This window comes from Anneissia japonica, unplaced genomic scaffold (genome assembly GCF_011630105.1).
Source record: "Anneissia japonica isolate Jap-2015-1 unplaced genomic scaffold, ASM1163010v1 scaffold573_len2283161_cov171, whole genome shotgun sequence".
In the NCBI taxonomy this organism is placed as follows: domain Eukaryota; kingdom Metazoa; phylum Echinodermata; class Crinoidea; order Comatulida; family Comatulidae; genus Anneissia; species Anneissia japonica.
The window spans coordinates 1,629,676-1,636,701 of NW_022719802.1; the positions used below are offsets into that span (position 1 = coordinate 1,629,676).

The 7,026-nt window shown below is 34.2% G+C and overlaps 1 long non-coding RNA gene across 1 annotated transcript; it reads right to left on the reverse strand.

Moving 5' to 3' along the window:
- On the reverse strand, nt 1–6,862 carry LOC117111069. Its single transcript, XR_004445804.1, has 2 exons — nt 6,573–6,862; nt 1–607 (listed from the first exon to the last, which is right to left on the reverse strand). It is a non-coding gene; the product is annotated as an uncharacterized LOC117111069 (long non-coding RNA).
- Nucleotides 6,863–7,026: the final 164 nt, after the last annotated feature.

Below are 7,026 nucleotides of genomic sequence, written 5' to 3' on the forward strand. Positions count from 1 at the left end.
TTTTAAGGTTCTGGTTGCAAATAAATTTATTATGTAAAATGGATGTACATGAAAATTAAAAGCGAGGAGATAAATTCATAAACCACAATGGTATAATGTGAAGAAGGCCATTAGACAATATAATAACCACTGGGTTTTATATTAGTAAATGGGAATGAATGAGCTAGAAAAGATCAGAAATTACTGAAATAATCAATTTGAACGATAGAGCCTAATGACAGAAGAACATAGATCTGAAATAATTATACAGATAAATAAGTATTAAGTAATGGTATAATAATTCATGTGCATTATATACTGTTACAGAAATATTTCTGTTTAAAAAAAATGACGGCAGTGGCAAAACTGCCTCCGTACGCCACCCTAAATCGTCCCCTGAATAGGGACTGGACAGTGCAGTGTTAAGGTATTATCCTTTTCTACTCACAAATAATAATAAACTTGACAATAGACAAGTTATAGAAAATAGTTGTAGGATACCCATAATTGCTCAATCTTAATGTCTGCATTAAGAAATATCATTATCAAAATTTAAAATTTATTTTTTCCCTTGTTCTTGTTGTCATTAAACGCGGTCGAGTTGATAAGTTCTAGCATTTCTTGACGCCTATAAAAGAAAATTGAAAAATAATTAATATTAGGCTTATGTCAAATTATTGTGCAAGACGCTGTATTTATTTACCTATTTATTTAAATAACGTCTCGTTGAGAAGGGTTTTCGTGGGGGCGAGGGGGGGGGGGGGGGGGGGGGGGGCGTTTGTTCCAGGGAGGCGTTTATTTTTTAAGTGTACAATTGATACGCATACTCAAATAAACGCACCTTAATTGTAGTGTAAATGTGGAATACTGTTTAATATTTCATTGCGTGATCATAAAGACTTTTGTTTCCAATCAGGTTAGAAAAAAAAATGTAATTCTACTGGAGTAGAACATTAATAGACTGTATAGAGAATGATGTTGCTTCATTTAGATTTGTTTCGCTTCGGGGCGAAAATATTGTTGTGAGAAGAAAATCTTTGAATTTCAAAGTTGGCATAACACTATATAACCATAACCATGTTCTATTTTCTCTATGATATAACACTACAATCGATGGAAGTATTATAGTCAGATTTGTATAGAGCTAACATCGAAGTCTAAAAGTGCTCGAGGCATGGCCTAAGCAAACAGTATACAACAGAAGAGAGTCCACTTAGACTTAAGGCTAGCCTCTACCCCTAAATTTCAGTATTTTGGAAAAATAAAAAAAAATCAGTTTTTTATGCCCATTGGCAACTTTAACTATTATATTAACTACCTGGCAACTTTTTAGAATAAAATATTGTTTTATTTATGTTAAAATTCACCTTTTAAAATTAGTATTTATCCAAATATTACATCTAAAATTTGTCTAAGAAGTCATTAAATATTCATAGCGCTATAACTTGACTATTAATGGGCCTACGGTTATGATTTTTGTACTAAAATGCAGATCTTTTTGAGTAGAATGTAATGATTTTTAGTCATAAAAGGCCTTCTGTGATTGGTTTTTCATTCCATTGAAAGATAGAAGAATTTACAATTTGGACCAATCACAAGCCGGCTTACAATTCAGCTAGGCCTTACTTTGGCTTTAGCTTGTATCACTATACATTCTCACATGCTCTACACTCGTAAAATATAATCGAACTAAATGCCTGGTAAACGAAAGAAAATGAAATTCAATGATGGTAAATCCAAGAAAAATGTTGGAAAAAGACTTGCACTAGGTATGTTTATATTGATTGTTTATAAAATTAAATATTTTTTATGTTAAATCTGTATATTAAAAAGTCTACTGTAGGCTGAAATCTTAGCGCAAAAAGGTCACAGTTGCAGGGAGGACTGAGCACTGCTAGTGTGCTAGCAAAACCAGGTCATGGGCCTAGGCCTAGGTTATAAAGGCCTACCCTCAAATCACACTTTATAATTGATTTTAATATAGAGATAAATTAAATAATAATAATATAAATTGTAAAGATGTTATTGATTTTGAATAATTATATTTAAATATGCCTAGCTAGTAGGACCAGGCTTTTCTAACTATCCCAATCTATTTCACCACATTTTTTTCTGTAATAAAATGTGATAAATAATTATTATATTTTATAGAAAGTTAAAATTTATTTTTTATTCTATTTTTTAACTAATATTACAGCTCGTGCAAGCACGCATGCTTCAATGGGGTAGCTACTATCGAAATGCAATCTCAAATAATGGAGGAGATGTAAAAACAATGAGCAAAAGAATTTGGGCTATTTTACTGCACAGTAAATCAACGGACGATAGCCCACATCATGGTCTGTGTCCTCCGGGAAAAGAATCTTGGTGCTATTATCAGTCAGCTGTTGCGAGGGGTGAGATACCCGTGGCTCCAAGATCGCATCAACCATTGCCAGTACACATCTGTCTCTTATACACATCTATATTCTCATGGTTCTGTAATTACAATAAAGTGATCCATAAATCAAATTAATCACTCTACAAGTAAACACTGTTCGGCAGTTGTGGGTGTGAGACGCACTGAATGAAAAAATGAATGAAACAATAAAACAATACAAGGCGTTCTATACAATTCCGCATTTTGAGATTTTGAATGGAAGTGGTGAAAGGGCGTTGTTAGTTTTGAACATAATGCATTTTCACACATTTTAAATACAAACACTTTTACAAAAAACGACGCATTTTCTTCAAACTTCAACATACCTGTGTTCCGCTCAGGTAACATGACATTGACAATGACCAGCTGTTGACTGGAGGATCCTTGTGGTAAATTGCGCAAGCTCTTTAAAAAGTATCAGTTTTTCAGATTATTATTATTATTATTATTATTATTATTATTATTATTATTATTATTATTATTATTATTATTATTATTATTATTATAAGACGCTGTCGTAGCAATTGTTTTGTAAACAAACCAAACACATTGCTAATTTCTTTACTACGATGTTAGTTCGTAATAAACAAACGTCTGTTTTGTACATGTGTTTATTCAGTAACTGTTAATTCAACGCTTTGCGTTGAATTCAGAATAAACTATTTCTGAGCTCTCAACGATGTTAACAGTTTCAACGACAACGCCAACGAAAACGCCAACGCGTTGTCAACGAAAACGCAACGGGTTGAATGCGTTGAATTTTTGCAATAAAAGTGGCCGGTACTGTATGGAGTTTCTGTGGTTATTGACCTGATGACTGGCTTAGCTATTGACTTCGAAGTTTTGAGTAATTTTTGTCATTGTTGTACATTAGCAAAAAACACAAAATCACAGGCTGAATTTGATGAGTGGTTTGAAGAACACAAAAACGAATGCCAGGCAAACCATGACGGCTCGGCATGCAGTATGGAAAGCAAGGCTGCACTTATTCTTTGGAACAGGAGTATAGACAACTACGGTTTGCGATACACAACTGTTTTGTCAGATGGTGATGCAAAGACTGTAAGTAATCTAAATGCAACTAAAGTTTACGGGCCAGACTGTCAAATTACAAAGGAAGAGTGCATTAACCATATCGCGAAACGCATGTTTAGACGCTTGGACACATTTGCAACACGCAAGAAGGCAGAAGGTATGAAAGTTGGCGGCAAGGGAAAACTCACAAAAGCACGCATGCTTCAATGGGGTAGCTACTATCGAAATGCAATCTCAAGTAATGCAGGAGATGTAAAAACAATGAGCAAAAGAATTTGGGCTATTTTACTGCACAGTAAATCAACGGACGATAGCCCACATCATGGTCTGTGTCCTCCGGGAAAAGAATCTTGGAGCTATTATCAGTCAGCTGTTGCGAGGGGTGAGATACCCGTGGCTCCAAGATCGCATCAACCATTGCCAGTACACATTGCGGATGCACTACAAGATGACTTTAAAAGTTTGACAGATCCACAAAAACTTGAACGTTGTTGTCGAAATATGACACAAAATGCAAATGTATGTTTCAATTCGCTAATCTGGCGGAAATGCCCGAAAACTGTATTTGTTTCTAAGCAAATAATTGACATAGCTGTCTGTATGGCAGTTGAGTCTTTCAATAGAGGTGCAACTGGTGTTTTGCACATAATGCATGAACTTGGACTCGCATACAACCAAAATAGTTTGGAACTAACTGAAAAAAGGGACAATAAGCATTTGAGGACTGCTGCGAAAGTCGCTACATTAGCCTCAAAGAGACATAGAAAAGAAATGAAAATCAGAAAAGCATCAAAAGAGGACAATTTTACCATTACAGAAGGGGAACAATATGGACGAGGATTGGATGAAATTAACTAATAGGTTGATTGTTACATCATTTCATGTAAAAAATAGTATATCCGAACTTTGACCTTAATTTTCTCAATTTCATAAAATTTCAAATTTCTGACCTCATAACTCTGTAACGCCAGCACCAAATTCATTCAAATTTTCATAGTAGTTTCCTGTTACATACACAATTTGTGTAGCATAGCCATATTTTGGATTATGTACACCATTTTTTGGATAATTAGAAAAAACATGCACATTTTTGTGAAAAAATGTAAATTTTTGTAAAAATGTATATTTCATAAAATATAAATGTTTTTAAAATTTTCTCTTTGCTACACAAATTCTATATTATATATGTAAATAAATCAAGTTGAATTTTTAAAATATATTAAATACTGAATGAGAAAACCAGTCAGATCTTTTGTGCATTTTTTAGTGTTTTTGGCCATTATTATGCAAATTAGGTGACCTTTGACCTTGACATGACCTAAAAAAATTCCGTTCACTGTAATCAATGTTTGGACCAAATATGAGCTTAAAATGTTAAATATTGACAATTTTTTATTTTGAGGTAGAGGCTAGCCTTAAATTCTTGCACTTTTATGTGTTATTTTCATCAGCAAATGTGACGGTTCCGACAAGTGGTTGAATGCCCATTACGATCCAGTTGCAAGTCTTTATACCTTTACATCATGCATGTGTAAGTATTTTTAAAATATTAAAAAAGAAAATTACAAATTTTATGTACATTTTTAATGTTAAATTTTTATTTATTTTCTGTAATTTAATTGGTGTATGGTAATATTTTTAATAATTGAGCTGAGGAGTGAGCTGAGAGCTATAATTGTTCCTGCTTTTTGTGCTGAATACCCGGGTTTTAATTAGAGCCCTTTGCTTTGATCCTTGAATAACCTTGCTCGAGGCATGGCCTAAGCAAAGAGTATACAACAGAAGAGAGTCCACTTAGACTTAAAATGAATTCCGCTCGACGACAGAACGCCCTCTACAAGCTGTGGTGGATAAACTTCGTGGATTTTTAATCGTGTGGGAAATCCACTCACTATGTCTTTGATTTTTTTCTCTATATAGAGGCCTGAAGAACAGGATAAAATTACCTGATCTTTTCAAGAGGAGAAAAACCTTTAATTTTGAAGAACTTAAAGGTAATTAAAAGACTCCTCTGATGTCGGGAAAGCTCATTTCCGGCCATCTAGAAAGGAAAATTTCCCGGAGGATGTCCTTAGGACCCTCTTTCATTTTGAGGGGCTTTTTTAGAGACATTTTGAACCACCCTCTTTCAAATGCTGGATCAGCCACTGATTATTAAGTTGGTGCTAATACCTCATAACTCCCAGACAGTGTCTGGGTCACTAACAGTTGAATGGATGATTTTTTTTCTCTCGATTATTTGCAAATATGGATTTTAAGGTACAGGTATATCAAGATGGATGTTTTCTTCATCATTGCGGTTATTTCACTCTCATTTGCTTGTGAAAGTATTTGAAGTTTGTGTAAAAAATTCTAAGTAAAGTACAATATTTTGAAAGTTACTTTGGTGTTTCCGACTATCTTTTTACTACTGTTTTATACATTAATTTGTTTGACTGAAGAGAAAACAACATTATATTTACATACCAGCAGACTGAGGAAGGGCTGGAGAACAAGTCATAGCCAAAGCAAACACATCATTAACTCAAATGTTCTCATTTAATAAGAATTACATATATCGAATACCAATGCACGGATGGATGAATGTTTATACTGAATCGTCGTCTTGTGTATAGGGAGGCCTATTAAATATTATTTTTCTTATAAACTCCCAGGCGTTTTCTTTTATCAAACATTCAAAATACTCTCGTGATTTAAAGTAAACTTTCTAAAAACCCACAATACATAGCTTATTTTCCAATAATTTTATACTTATAAAGTCTTGCCTTTATATTTCGTTTAAAAATGGATATAATAATTTGACTTTATGCACTCTTTTCCAAATACAGGTCTTAGATTATTGTTTTTATATGCTGTCATCACTCGTCGAGAAACATGCATCCACCACAGACGCTTGGGGAGGTTTCCCCCATACAGAGGATGGGGCGTCACCTAACTCGCACAGCAGTGGAGTCTCTTCTGTTATATACTCTTTGCGTACAGTCACCGCTCGACCATTCGACTCAAATAAATGGCCGAGCCGTTGCATGTCGGTACAGGCCGTATACACTGCAGCTGTCGCGGGTCCCCAAAAGTCCAGCCATAATTTTCAATTTCAAATATTTAAAAATTGAACAAAATTTAAACCAATTATACTCACAATCGTACACAATGTCCAGATACTTCCGTGTTCCGACACAGGGGTCACCAAACATACTGTTACTAGCCAAGACACTACACGACCTTTTTCCTTCGCAGTACTGTCTGACCTTAGATACTGATGATTGCGCAATGCACGTCGTGTCTTGATATTTAATTGAGGTGGTCGAACAGCGCTTGGTACGTGAAACAGTGCGTCCGTAGATGGAGCACATAACTTTAATTTTGTAGTTTAACGGACAGCTGATATACACCCTGCTATTCTCACATGCGTATTTTTGGCGGATGACGGCATCTGTAAATTCAATCAAATTATTAGTATATATCAATCAAATATTTATATAGACTCAAGAGATTAATAAGATAACCCTTATTATATATATATTTATTTATATAATATATATTTATTTAATATGTATGTATATATGTGTATATCTACGGGTACAGGGTATATA